We start from the raw sequence: 15,128 nt of genomic DNA on the forward strand, positions 1-15,128 counted from the left end.
CTCACAAAGCCCTGCCAGAATTCTTTAAACGCCGGGCATGCCCAGAACATATGAACATGGTCTGTCGGACTCCCTGAACATCTCACACACCTGTCCTCCACCCTGAAGAACTTACTCATCCTCGCCATCGTCATGTGTGCCCGATGTACCACCTGAAACTGAATTAAGCTGAGCCTGGCACATGATGAGGAGGAATTAACCCTGTCTAGGGCATCAGCCCACAGGCCCTCATCCAGCTCTTCGCCCAGCTCCTCCTCCCACTTGCCCTTCAGTTCCTCCACTGGGGCTTCCTCCACCTCCTGCAGTTCTTGGTCGATGTCCGACACCTTCCCCTCTCCTACCCAGCTGCCACACACCACCCTGTCCTGTGTCCTACGATGGGGTAGCAATGGAAATGTGCCCACTTGTTTTTTGAGAAAGTCACGGACTTGGAGGTATCTCAAGGCATTTCCAGGGGGCAGGCTGAATTTCTCCTCCAGCGCCTTCAAGCTAGGGAAAGTCCCATCTATGAACAGGCCCCCCATCCTTCTAATGCCTGCCCTATGCCAGCTTTGAAAGCCCCCATCTATCTTGCTCAGCACAAATCTATGATTTTTCCGTATCGGGGTCCAAACTGAGGCCCCCTCCTCCTTCCTGTGCCTTCCCCACTGACCCCAGACCCTCAGTGCCGCCGTCACCACCGGGCTTGTGGTGTATCGTGCCGGTGAGAAAGGCAGCGGTGCCGTTACTAGTGCCCCTAGGCTGGTGCCTTTGCATGATGCCGCCTATAGCCGCCCCCACGCCGACTCCTCCTCCATTACCCACTTCCTCATCATGGCCACATTAGCCGTCCAGTAGTAGCTACAGAAGTTCGGAAGCGCCAACCCTCCCCAACGCCCCCCCCCCCCCCCCCCCCCCCCCCCCCCCCCCCCCCGACTGCACTCCAAAAAGTCTTTTAATTCGCGGGGTCTTGTTTGCACACACAAATCCCGTTATAATCCTGTTCACTGGCTTGAAGAAGGATTTGGGGATTGTGGTGAATTATATACCTCGTAATTCACACTGTATTGCCTTACATGTATTGTGTCCTTGTGGGCTCTGTATACGAGCCGTTGCGCGGCTCTGCCCAGAGGGGGAGATGAGGAGTTTGTACTGGGCTGCACCCTTGACTCCGCCCATGGCTCCACCCATGGCTCCTCCCACTAACCAGAAGTATAAAGCACTGCAGTCGTAAGCCTGCTCTCAGTTCCTCTCGTCGCAGGCAGGTTCAGTTGTAAGACTATTAAAACCACTGTTCACTTCCAATCACGTGTCTTGTGAATTGATGGTCTCATCAATTTAATAGTCTTAGAAAACTTGAAGAAAACTACTATGGAATCAGCCCTCAAACATGATCGACTAGACCTCGACCCGCAGGCTGCAGAGGCGAAATAAATCTTTCTACACTGGCTCAGATGTTTCAAGGCCTACCTGGCTGAATCAAGCACTTCAGAAACTACGGAGGAGCAGAAACTGAGCCTACTCAGCAAAGGTGAGCCATCGTATCTCTACGCAACTTAACTGTACTACCTTGTATACGGAGGCCCTGGCTATGCTCGACCGAATGTATGTGCGGCCCATCAACGAGGTCTACGTGCACCACATTTTTACGACCTGCCGCCAGCGCCCCGCGGAGTCGCTGGAAGACTTTCTGCGTGATTTAAAAGCCCTTGCTCGGGACTGCAAGTTTCAGGCTGTAACAGCCGCCCAGCATATGGAACTCACTGTCCATGATGTATACGTTGCAGGGCTCAGGTCCAACTATGTGCGCCAATGGTTGCTTGAGAAAGGGGCCCAGAACTTGGAGGACACTGTAGAGTTAGCTACAACCATGGAGGTCTCATTCCGCAGCCTCACCTCGTTCCCCGCGGACCAGGCAACCCCATCGTGGGCCCCCGACCAGCGACTGCCCCAGGCCTGCACCGCGCGGCCACCCACCCACTACGCAGCACCAGCGTGCTGTTTTTGTGGGCAGCCCCAACACCCATGGCAGCACTGCCCGGCCCGCAACGCGACCTGCAGCAGCTGCGGTCGCAAAGGACACTGCCTGGGTCTGCCTAGCGAAGAATACTCCTACTCCAAACTCTCCCGCAGCCCAGAGCACTCGCTTCCCAAACTCATAGGCCCGCAGGCCCCGTGATGCTGCAGCCTGTATGCCGACTCCGCCCCCACCCGACATGTGCGGCTCATGGGGGCCGCCATCTTGGCAACCCTCCTCCACGCGGTAAGCCACGTGCGACTCATGGGGGCTGCCATCTTGGACCCATCTTCCTCGCTGCCCGCCACATGCGATCCACGGGGGCGGCCATCTTGGGATCCATCCTCTCCAACCTCTGAAAATCATCTCGAAGACTCCGAACTCAGCGGACAGTCATCACGGGGCCACTCCAGCACAACTGATCGAGCCGCCGACTACCCGCAACTCAGCGCGGTCACGTTGGACCAGTCGAGTCCGAAACATATCCGGAACTTTATGATGACCGTTAAAATCAATGGGTACAGGACACCGTGCCTCTTCGACTCCGGGAGCACCGAGAGCTTCGTACACCCAGACCTGGTAAGACGCTGTTCGCTCCCTATTTTCCCTGCACGGCAAACTATCTCCCTCGTCTCGGGCTCACACTTTGTTCACCTCCAAGGGCGCACTGCCGCGACCCTAATGATCCAGGGCGCGAGCTACTCGAACTTCCAGCTGTACGTGCTCCCCGAACTCTGCACCCCACTCTTACTGGGACTCGACTTCCAGTGTAACCTCAAAAGCCTCACACTTAGCTTCGGCGGACCCCTACCTTCACTCACTATCTGCAGTCTAGCAACGCTAAAAATCGACCCCCCCTCCACTCTTTGCTAACCTCACTCCGGACTGCAAACCCGTAGCCACTCGCAGCAGGCGGTATATCCTGCAGGACAGGGTGTTTATCAGAACCGAGGTCCAGAGGCTCCTATGTGAGGGGGTCATAGAGGCCAGTAACAGCCCCTGGAGAGCTCAGGTGGTGGTCGTCAAGACCGGGGAAAAATTCCGAATGGTAGTGGACTATAGCCAAACCATTAACCGGTTCACTCTCCTCGATGCGTACCCCCTCCCCAGGATTGCAGACATGGTGAATCAGATCGCCCAGTACCGCATCTTCTCCACGGTGGATCTGAAGTCTGCATACCACCAGCTCCCAATCCGCCCGGAGGACCGCCACTACATGGCAGATGGCCGCCTCTTCCATTTCCTCCGGGTTCCCTTTGGCGTCACGAATGGGGTCTCGATGTTCCAACAAGCAATGGACCAAATGGTGGACCAGTACGGGCTGCGGGCCACGTTTCCATACTTGGATAATGTCACCATCTGCGGCCATGATCAGCAGGACCACGACACCAACCTCCATCGATTTCTCCAAACCACCCAGAAACTTAACCTCACGTATCACACGGAGAAATGCGTTTTACGCACGACCAGGCTAGCCATCCTCGGCTATGTCATGGAAAACGGAGTCCTGGGTCCCAACCTGGACCGTATGCGCTCCCTCTTACAACTCCCTCTCCCTCATTGTCCCAAGGCCCTCAAGAGGTGCCTGGGATTCTTCTTGTATTACGCCCAGTGGGTCCCTCAGTATGCGGACAAAGCCCCCCCACTATTTAAGGCCACACTCTTTCCTCTGTCAGCTGAGGCTCGCCAGGCCTTCAACTGCATCAAGGAGGACATCGCCAAAGCGGCCATGCAGGCGGTGGATGAATCCGTCCCCTTCCAGGTGGAGAGCGACGCCTCAGCGGTCGCTCTCGCAGCCACTCTAAATCAGGCAGGGAGACCAGTCGCCTTTTTCTCCCGAATCCTCTCCGCTTCAGAACTTCGACACTCCTCGGTCAAAAAGGAAGCACAAGCCACCGTGGAAGCTATACGACACTGGAGGCACTACCTCACAGGTAGGAGGTTCACCCTCATCACCGACCAAAGATCAGTTCCCTTCATGTTTGACAACTCACAAAGGGGCAAAATTAAAAATGATAATATCCTGCGGTGGAGGATCAAACCTTCCACCTACAATTATGATATTATGTATCGACCGGGGAAGCTCAATGAGCCCCCAGATGCCCTGTCCCGCGGCACGTGCGCCAGCGCGCAAGACGACCGCCTGAAAGCTATCCACAATGACCTCTGCCACCCAGGGGTCACCCGGCTCACCCACTACGTCAAAGCCCGAAATCTGCCTTTCTCCACTGAGGAGGTAAAAGCCATCACCAGGGATTGCCCGATCTGCGTGGAGTGCAAACCGCACTTCTATAGACCAGACAAGGCCCACCTGGTAAAGGCATCCCGGCCCTTTGAACGCCTGAGCATCTATTTCAAAGGGACACTCCCCTCGACCAATCGAAATGTGTACTTTCTGAACGTCATCGATGAGTTCTCCCGCTTCCCGTTTGCCATCCCGTGCCCACACAGTCATCAGAGCCCTGCATAGTATCTTCACCCTGTTTGGTTCCCCTAGCTATGTACACAGCGACAGGGGTTCGTCCTTCATGAGCGACGAGCTGCGTCAGTACCTGCTCGACAAGGGCATTGCCTCGAGCAGGACTACCAGCTCCAACCCCAGGGGGAACGGGTAGATGGAGAGGGAGAACACGACAGTCTGGAAGACCATCCTACTGACCCTCCGGTCCAGCAATCTCCCGACCTCCCACTGGCAGGAGGTCCTCCCCGATGCGCTCCATGCTATTAGGTCCCTCCTATGTACAGCCACCAACCAGACCCCTCACGAGCGACTATTTGTTTTTTCTGGGGGCACTACCACGGGGGTTTCGCTCCCAGCATGGTTGAAGACGCCGGGCCCAGTTCTCCTCCGGAAGCACGTCCGGGCACACAAAACTGATCCGCTCGTAGAAAGAGTGCTCCTACTCCACTCCAACCCCCAATACGCTTCCATTGAATACCCTGACGGCCGTCAGGACACAGTTTCCCTCCGGGACTTGGCACCTGCAGGATCCAACTCCACCACCACTACCGCCAAGGTACCTCTCACACTACACCCCACCCAACCCTCCACGCCCTGCGCCCCCGCGCCTATAGCTTCACTGCCCATGACCCGCGCCCCCGCGCCAATAGGTTTCCTGCGCTCCCCGTCGCACCAGTCGGGTACGAAGCTCGGACCGAATCACCCCTGGAGTCCACCATCGCACCCTCGCCGACAGCCCCCACCCAGCCACCCAAAGAGGCTGAAACCCTGGTGCTCCGCCGATCCCAAAGGACGACTCGGCCACCGGACCGGCTCAATTTGTAGACCCATCACCCCCGCCGGTCTCGATTTTTTTACAGGGGTGAATGATATACCTTGTAATTCACACTGTATTGCCTTGCATTGTATTGTGTCCTTGTGGGCTCTGTATATGAGCCGTTGCGCGGCTTTGCCCATAGGGGGAGATGAGGAATTTGTACTGGGCTCCACCCTTGGCTCTGCCCATGGCTCGTCCCACTAACCGGAAGTATAAAGCACTGCAGTCGAAAGCCTGCTCTCAGTTCCTCTCGTCGCAGGCAGGCTCAGTTGTAAGACTATTAAAACCACTGTTTACTTCCAATCACGTGTCTTGTGAATTGATGGTCACATCAGGGATGAAGATGGGAAGGCACTGGAAAATGAACAGGAATCTGGGGAGGACCGTCCTTTTCACTGTCTGCACCCTTCCCGCCAGGGAAAGCAGGTGCATGTCCCACCTTATAAAGTCTCCCTCCATCTGCTCTACAAGCCAAGATACATTGAGCCTGTGTAGGGCATCCCAGTTCCTAGCCACCTGTATACCTAGGTAGCGAAAGCTCCTCTCCACCATCTTGAGAGGGAGCATCCATAGCAGCCACTACTTCTGCATCCCCTCCTTCTGAGGGCATCATGATAATGTTTAGGAGCCTCCTCACATTTGTGTTCAATTGCCTGCCCTTGACGAAACCAGTCTGATCCTCATGAAAATGAAATGAAATGAAAATGAAATGAAATGAAAATCGCTTATTGTCACAAGTAGGCTTCAAATGAAGTTACTGTGAAAAACCCCTAGTCGCCACATTCCGGCGCCAGTTCGGGGAGGCTGATACGGGAATCAATCACTCCCGGGACACAGTCCTCTATTCTAGTAGCCAAAATTTTAACCAGCAGTTTGGCATCCACGTTCAGGAGCGATATCGGCCTGTAGGACTCACATTGAAGCAGATCCTTCTCCCTCTTCAAAATGAGTGAGATCAATGCCTGCGACATCGTCGGTGGGAGAGTTCCTCTCTCCTTTGTCTCGTTAAAGGTTCTTAGCAGGAGTGGGCTTAGAAACTCCGAGAATTTCTTGAAGAATTCTACAGGGAAGCGGTCCGGACCCGGGGCCTTGCCCAACTGCATACTTTCTAGGCCCTTAACTATCTCCTCCAACTCAATTGGGGCCCCCAGTCCCTCGACCAGCTCTTCGTCCACCATTGGGAACCTCCAATTGGTCCGTAAATTGCTTCATCCTTGCCCCTCCTACTGAGGGCTCTGACTCGTACAGTTTACAATAAAACTCCTTGAAGACTTTGTTGATCTTCTCTGGGCCCAAGACCATATTACCTTCCTTATCCCTAACACCCCGATCTCTCTGGCCGCCTCTCTCCTGTGAAGTTGGTGCGCCAGCATCCTACTTGCTTTCTCCCCATACTCGGAGACTGCCCCTTTCACTTTCCTCAGCTGCACCTCCGCCTTCCCCGTGGTCAGCAGATCGAACTCCGCCTGCAATCTCCGGCGCTCCTTTAGCAGCCCCTCCCCGGGGGTCTCCACATACATCCTGTCAACTCTGAGTATCTCGCCCACCAGCCTCTCCCTCTCTGCCCTCTCCCTCTTCTCTCTATGGGACCTAATAGAAATCAACTCCCCTCTAATAACTTTCTTCATAGCCTCCCAGATCGTTGTTGCTGTTACCTCCCCTGTATCGTTTGTTGTCACATAGTTTTAGATGCCCCTCCTTATCCACCCACACACCTCTTCATCTGCTAGCAGCCCCACATCCAGTCTCCAGAGAGGGCACTGCCCTCCCTCCGCCCCCAGTCGCAGGTCCACCCAGTGCGGGGCATGGTCTGAGACCGCAATGGCCAAATACTCGATCCTCTCTACCCTCGGGATTAACGCCCTACTCAACACAAAAAAGTCAATCCGAGATTACACTTTATGAACATGGGAGAAAAAGGAGAACTCCTTCGCCCTTGGCCGCGCGAATCTCCACAGGTCCATGCACCCCCATCTGGTCCATGAACTCCCTCAGGGCCCTGGCCACCGCCGGTCTCTTTCCCAACCTGGACTTAGACCGGTCCAGCCCCGGATCCAAGACTGTGTTGAAGTCCCCTCCCCATGATCAAATTACTTGACTCCAAGTCCGGGATTTTACCCAGCATGCGCCTCATGAATTCCACGTCATCCCAGTTCGTGGCGTAGACGTTCACTAAGACCACCCGGGCCCCCTGCAGCTTTCCACTCACCATTATCTACCTGCCCCCCCCCCCCCCCCCCCTGTCCGCCACAATACTCCCTGCCTAAAACGCCACTCGTTTACTAACCAGAATTGCCACCCCTCTGGTCTTCGAGTCTAGCCCCGAGTGGAACACCTGGCCCACCCATCCCCTCCTTAACCTAGTTTGGTCAGCGAGTTTTAAGTGCGTCTCCTGTAGCATGGCCACGTCTGCCTTTAATCCCTTTAAATGCGAGAACACGCAGGACCTCTTGACCGGCCCGTTCAGACCCCTCACATTCCACGTGATCAGCCTGGGCTGGGGGGTTAACCCCCCTCCCTGCCGACTAGCCATCCCCCTTTTTCGGCAGCCCCGCGCACCCCCGTTCAATCCAGCCCTCCCGTCGGAGGCCCCCCAACCCGACTCTCCACCTGGACCCCTAAAGTTGGCTCCCCTTCAGTCAGCAAAGCAGCACCCCATCCCCCCCCCCCCCCCCCGGCCCCCAATCCCAATCCTCCCTGCCAAGCACCCGCTTAGCACTGATTTCCCCCCCATTACGCTTCCGTAAGTCAGCTGACTCATGCTGACCCCGGCCTCTCCCGCCTCTATCCCCAATCTTACTGTAGTCTCCTCCTTCAGACCCCCAACTTCCCCTCTCCCGCAGGGTAAGAAGCATTGCCATCCACATTCTTCCCATAAAATGAGAAACACAACCCGGGTGTTACCCCACCCCCTGAAAAAAAAACAAAAGAAGAAAAGCGGACAGCTTAAATTCTACTACCAATCTTACATCAGGCCAATACCCGGTTACACATCCCCTCCAGGGCGATTCACCCACGTGCAGCTGTCCTGTTAGTTTGAGTCCAGCTTTTCGTGCTTAATAAATGTCCACGCCTGGTCCGGCGTATCGAAGTAGTGGTGCCTGTCCTGGTACGTTACCCAAAGCCTCGCCGAATGCAGCAGCCTGAACTTCACCCCTTTGTTGTGGAGGACCGCCTTAGTCTGGTGTAATCCCGCATGCCTCTTAGCCAATTCAGCTGCCAGGTCCTGGTATATCGGAATCTCACAGTTCTCCCACTTACTGCTCCGCTCCTTCTTTGCCCAAAGCAAGACATGCTCCCTGTCTGTGAAGCGGTGGAACCTTATCACCATCGCCCTCGGTGGTTTGTTTGCCCTAGGCTTCCTCGCGAGGACTCTGTGCACCACGTCCAGTTCCAAGGGTCGCGGGTAGGCTCCCGCGCCCATCAGCGTCATCAGCATTGTAGTCACATACGTGCTCACGTCCGCCCCCTCCGCACCTTCAGGGAGGTCCAGAATCCTCAGGTTTAGATTCCTAGACCTATATTCGAGGTCATCCAGTCTCTCCTGCCATCTCTTGTGCAGGGCCTCATGCGCCTCCACCCTGACCGCCAGGCCCAGGATCTCATCCTCATTGTCAGATACCTTTATCTCCACCTCTTTGATCGCCTGCTCCTGTACAGTTCTGAGCCTCCACCTTCCTTTCCATGGAGGCCTTCATAGGAGCCAGCATCTCGGTCTTCACCTCTGCGAAGCAGCTTCTCAGGAACTCTTGCTGCTCCCTCGACCACTGGACCCATGCTGCTTGGTCCAAGCCGGCCGCCATTTTGTCTTCCCGGATCCGTTCAGCTCGCTTCCCCGCAATCGCTCTCTTGACGGCCCCATTCCTGGTTCCCTCCACGCAGCAGTGAGGGGAACCTCTCCAGCGTCTCTTGCCATGCCGGAAATCACCGCGGAAGTGCCGCTATCGCTCCGTTGAAGGGCCCAAATGTCCGATCCCGGTGGGAGCTGTCGTGTGTGCGACCTAGTCTGACATGGCCGCTACCAGATGTCGTCTGATCATATTTCAAGATGTCTTGACATCAGGACCATCATTAAACACCAATAAACTGTCCGTTGAAGGTCGATTGTCCTTTAAAATAATAAACTTGCAAATGTAAATGGTGGGCTGTTTTGAAGACTGTAATTTACATTTGCAAGTTTATTATTTTTAAGGACAGTCCTCCTCTTGTTTCTCTTCTTATAAGAGAGGAGTTAAAAGTTCTGTTTCTTGCCTGTTCATCGAACAATTCATTTGGACTTGGAAGTATGCCTTTCATACTTTGATAGAAGTTTTTGCAATAGAGATACTCTTTGGATATCCATGATTATTATATCTTTCTTTTTGTAATGACAATCTGTTACAGGATATATATTCTGTAAACTCTGCAAATCTTTCTTATATTTTATAAGTTTACAATAAACCCCACTAAAAATATAACTATGGATGTGTTATATTGATTAAGCCTAAGTTCCTAGAAGCTTATTAGGAACTCCTGGAGACAAGAACGTGTGCTGAAAAAGTATTGATTTAATTTGAGCAATTTATCTGGAAATTCCATTGGGATGTAACTGAGAGTTGTTTGACTTCTTGGGGCTCTGAAGGTCACCTCCCCATTGTGAGAGCCGCTCATTGTTCTATCTAGGAAGATAGCTTTCCCTCTTTCAGTGATTTAGTCTCAGACAGACTAGTAAGATTAATTACCCAGGTCAGAAATCCTAAATCACAAATTATAGGCTTTTCTGCACCATCTTCCATTTTATGGACCAAAACCGTTCCGATTCCTCAAGGGAACGCATTGCAGGTGAGAGTGATCTCTTTTGAATTGTCAAATTGGACAAAGAGACTGGATGACTGTAAAGCTAGTTAACTTGTTCAAAGGCTGCTTTCTGATTCTCTCTCCAATACCTGCTCTGGTGCTTCTTGAGTCGTGTGTGTAAGGGTGCCAACATTGTAGAAAGATTAGGAATAAATTTGGCGTAGTAGTTCACCATTTCGAAAAAGGATTTCAATTTGATGTATTTTTGCGGGCCAGCGCTTGCTTAATTGCTTTGATCTTCTCCTCCATAGGACGCAGTCCTACGGCATCCAGCCAGAAACCTAAGTATGTCACTTCCTGAGCTTGGGATGGACTGTTGTTGTGTGGCTGAGGTGTGTGAAGATTGGGCTGGGAAACATCTGGAAGGTGTTCCCTAGATTGCCGGGATGCACCCTATTGGAGCGACTGCTGCTTCGGGATGTGGAAGGGGAGGGAAGAATTGGGGATATATATAAGTGGCTTGGGAAGCAGGGAGGCAGGCAGGTGGTGAAAATCAGGAGAAATGGGAAGCGGAGTTGGAAATGGAGATCAATTGGGGAGTATGGAATGAGGCACTGCGAAGGGTAAACGGGACCTCCTCTTGTGCAAGGATGAGCCTGATACAGTTTAAGATGGTGCACAGGGTGCATATGACTCGGGCGATAATGAGTGGGATCTTTCACGGGGTAGCAGATGAGTGTGAAAGGTGTGGGCGGGGGCCAACGAATCACGCGCACATGTTTTGGTGTTGCGAAAAATTGGGAAGGTTCTGGGCGGGAGTGTTTGCGGTCTTAGCCAAGATAGTGGAGGAGGGAGTGGACCCAGGCCCTTTGGTGGCGATATTTGGGGTTTCAGAGAAGCCAGAGCTCATGGAGAGGAGGAAGGCCGATGTCTTGGCCTTCACCTCTCTGATTTCACGGCGATGGATTTTGCTGGAGTGGCGGTCGGCATTGCCACCGGGGGTAGCAGCATGGTTGGGTGACCTGTATGACATTCTGCGGCTAGAGAAGATAAAGTATGAGTTAAGGAGCTCATCAGGGGAGTTTGTGAAAAGGTGGGGGATGTTTGTGACCATGTTTGAAGAGCTGTTCATCGCAGGGGGGTGGGGGGGGGGGGGGGGGGGGGCGGGGGGTGATGGGAGGGGGGGTGGTGAAAAAGGAGAAAACTCTGTACAAACTGTATAGCTAATTGTTGGGAAATATGTTTCCCGGGGTGTTTATTTGCTGTAACCTACTTTGATACATATTTGTAATAAAATGCGTTTAAAAAAAAAGAAACTTTGGGTGTGGCCTCAGGATCCACATAAATCTTTGCTTTTAGGCCCTGTATCTTCCCTAATTTATTTTGGAAAGCCTCTACTTTTTTAACACACTATGAAGACCCCTTTTGTTAATTTGGAAGATTTCTTGCCAATTTAACCTAATTTGGTGAAGCTAAGCCCGGTCCGTCAGACATGGCCCTTGGTCCCCCACTACTATTAAAGATGGTTGAACTGATTGGTTGCCATAGCTTATGGGCATTGTGGTTGTTCCTCGGATTCTTAAAGATTCCCTAGTATACATGGCTAGTCTAGCTGTCATGCTTTTTAACTTCAGGGGCTGGACCCCACTTTGCAAATAATGATACATTTGTTCACCTACAACTGTAGCAGAGGCCCTTATGTCCACCTCCAATCTAAGCGGCTGACCGTTTACTATTGGCACAATTGTAATTGGGGGGTGTCTTGCACATCTTTATTTTGTTGAAACTGGACACTTCAGATCCATTTTCAGGTTTGATCTCAACAATGTGTACTGGAGTATGTGTTTTTTTATGGCCCCATGTGGGCTCTGCCTAGTGTTACATTTCCTCTTAATGTGCCTCTTATTGCAGGCATAACATGTAGCTTCCCTGAATCTACATCTTTCATGGGGATAATCTCCCTCACACTGGTAGCATTCTTCATAGCTCCTGGTCTGTAAACATATGTTTGCACTCTCTTTTGCTCTGTGCTTCTGCTCAATACTTTCTGTGCTTTCATCTTTGGTGTCACAACTGCCAGTGGCTTCCCCCGAAACCTGGTGGATCTCACTTGCTTGCATGATCTGTAACACTATGGCCCTCCTCTTGGCACTTTCCATAGCATGACTTCTTGAAGCTTCTGCCTCTGCTAACAATTGTTTTTGCCTGGCTGTGTTGCTAACACCACACACCAACCTGACCCCAACATATGGTTAAGCACAGACCCGAACTCGCATTGTTCAGCCGTTTGTTTTAGAAGCACCACAAACGCCACAGTCATCTCCCCTGGGTCCTTGTCATCGAATTGCACTTGTTTATCACATTATTATCAAGGGGTTCAGGTGATAATGACCCTTGACTAATTCCACAAACTCCTCAAATGTTTTTGAGTCGGGGGCATCTGGGGAAGTCAGACTCCTAACCAGGTTATATGTCGGAGTCCCATAGGCCGTCAATAGGATTACCCGCTGCTTTTCTTCCCCACCGATTTCATTGGCCATAAAATGACAGCAGAGACGTTCAATATATAGTTTCCATTTCTCTGTATTGGGGTTAAATGGTTCCAGTTAGCCATAGAGACATTTTGACACTCTCAGACTGCTGAACGAGTTTACTTCAAGGAAAGGCTTTCCACACGAGGCCTGCTCTCCCAACTGCTGTAGCAGTAGGAAGGGACTCCAGTTGATCCTTATTGCCAATGTAATACCTGACAGAAGGGGAACTACCAAGTTGATTAATGAATAAAAGTCTATCAAAATAATAACTATATACAGAGAGTGAGAAAAAAGGCTACCATGTTCCAAGACTTCAAACTCCTAATTAACTGGAAAAACTGTGCTCTGTCTCCAAAGTTCACGCATTCCAGCCCCATTGGCCAATCTGGTCACATGACACTTCAGAAACTCGCTCCCCTAAAGAGACATGCTACCACAAAATTGGTCTAAATTTACCTCTTCTGTTCTATAGAATGCAAATCATCTTGTGTCACCCCCCCTCTCTAGCTACAGCCATATAGATTAAAGACAAAAATTAATTTCTTTTCCCCTGCTTCATGGATCAAAAACTGCGACACAGCTCTATTTCTTACTTCCTCAGATGTTTACACCCCATTACAAACAAAAACACATTTCTTCCAGATACGGATAAGCCATGAATAAGAATCATAAAATCCCTATAGTGCAGAAGGAGGGCATTCGGCCCATCGAGTCTGCACTGACCCTCTCAAAGAGGGTCAATCCCCATAACTAGGGGCAATTTAGCATAACCAATCTAATTAACCTGTACATCTTTGTGACTGTGGGAGAAAACCGGTGCACCCGGAAGAAACCCACGCAGACACGGGAAACATGTGGAAATTCCACACAGTCACCCAAGGTCGGAATCGAACCCGGGTCTCTGGCGCTGTGAGGCAGCAGTGTTTTTTTAAAAATAATTTTTATTCAAACTTTTCACATATTATAAGTAACAGAAAGGAAAAATAGAACCCCCCCCCCCCCCCCCACCCCTTTGCACAAATAATAAAACAACAAGAACAAAAGTGCATAAATAAACAAATAAACGTTAACCAGTAAACAATAGTAAATCGCCAACCAAACACGAATATACTCCTCCCCCCCCTCCCCCCACCCCCCGGGTTGCTGCTGCTGCTGACCATGTCCTAAAGCTCTGCCAGGAAGTCTAGGAACGGCTGCCACCGCCTGATGAACCCTTGCACAGATCCTTAAGGCAAATTTCACCCTCACCAATTTAATAAACCCCGCCATGTCGTTAATCCAGGATTTCACGCTTGGGGGCCTCGCATCCTTCCACTGAAGCAGAATCCTTCGCCGGGCAACTAGGGATGCAAAGGCCAGAATACCGGCCTCTTTCGCCTCCTGCACTCCCGGCTCATCTGACACCCCAAATATTGCGAGCCCCCAGCCTGGCTTAACCCTGGAATTCACTACCCTTGACACCGTCCTCGCTACGCCCCTCCAGATTTCCTCTAACGCTGGGCATGCCCAGAACATGTGGGTGTGGTTTGCTGGACCCCCCTCACACCTCACACATCTGTCCTCACTCGCAAAAAACTGGCTCACCTTGCCCTGGTCATGTGCGCCCTGTGCAGCACCTTAAATTGTATCAGGCTGAGCCTTGCGCAAGAGGAGGAAGAGTTTACCCTTTCCAGGGCATCCGCCCACGCACCCTCGTCGATCTCCTCCCCCAGCTCCTCCTCCCACTTACCTTTGAACTCCTCCGCCGAGGCCTCTTCCTCTTCCTGCATCACCTGGTAAGTTGCCGAGATCCTACCATCTCCAACCCACACCCCCGAAAGCACCCTGTTCTGGACCCTGCGCGCCGGCAGCAGCGGAAACTCCACCACCTGATGCCTAACGAACACCCTTACCTGCATGTATATGAAGGCATTTCCAGGGGGGAGCCCGAATTCCTCCTCCAGCTCCTCAAGGCTCACAAACTTCTCGTCAATGAAAAGGTCTCCCATCCTCCTAATACCTGCCCTGTACCAGCTCCGGAACCGCCCATCCATTTTCCCCGGGACAAACCAATGGTTCTCCCGTATCGGGGACCACACCAAAGCCCCCACCTTCCCCCTGTGACGTCTCCATTGCCCCCAGATTTTGAGGGTCGCCGCCAACATCGGGCTCGTGGTATACCTTGTTGGAGGGAGCGGCAGCGGTGCCGTCACCAGCGCCACCAGGCTCGTGCCCACACAGGACGCCATCTCCAACCTCTTCCGTGCCGTCCCCTCCCCCTCCATTACCCACTTGCGTACCATCTCCACGTTGGCAGCCCAATTGTACCCGCAGAGGTTAGGCAACGCCAGCCCCCCCCCCCCCCCCCCCCCGTCCCTGCTCCGCTCCAGAAACACCCTTCTCACCCTCGGGGTCTTCTTCGCCCACACAAACCCCACAATGCTCCTGTTAACCAGCTTAAAGAAGGCCTTGGGGATCAGGATGGGCAGGCACTGAAACAAAAACAAAAACCTCGGGAGCACCGTCATTTTAACCGACTGCACCCTACCCGCCAGGGAGAGCGGC

This window comes from Scyliorhinus canicula, chromosome 5 (assembly GCF_902713615.1).
Source record: "Scyliorhinus canicula chromosome 5, sScyCan1.1, whole genome shotgun sequence".
NCBI lineage: Eukaryota > Metazoa > Chordata > Chondrichthyes > Carcharhiniformes > Scyliorhinidae > Scyliorhinus > Scyliorhinus canicula.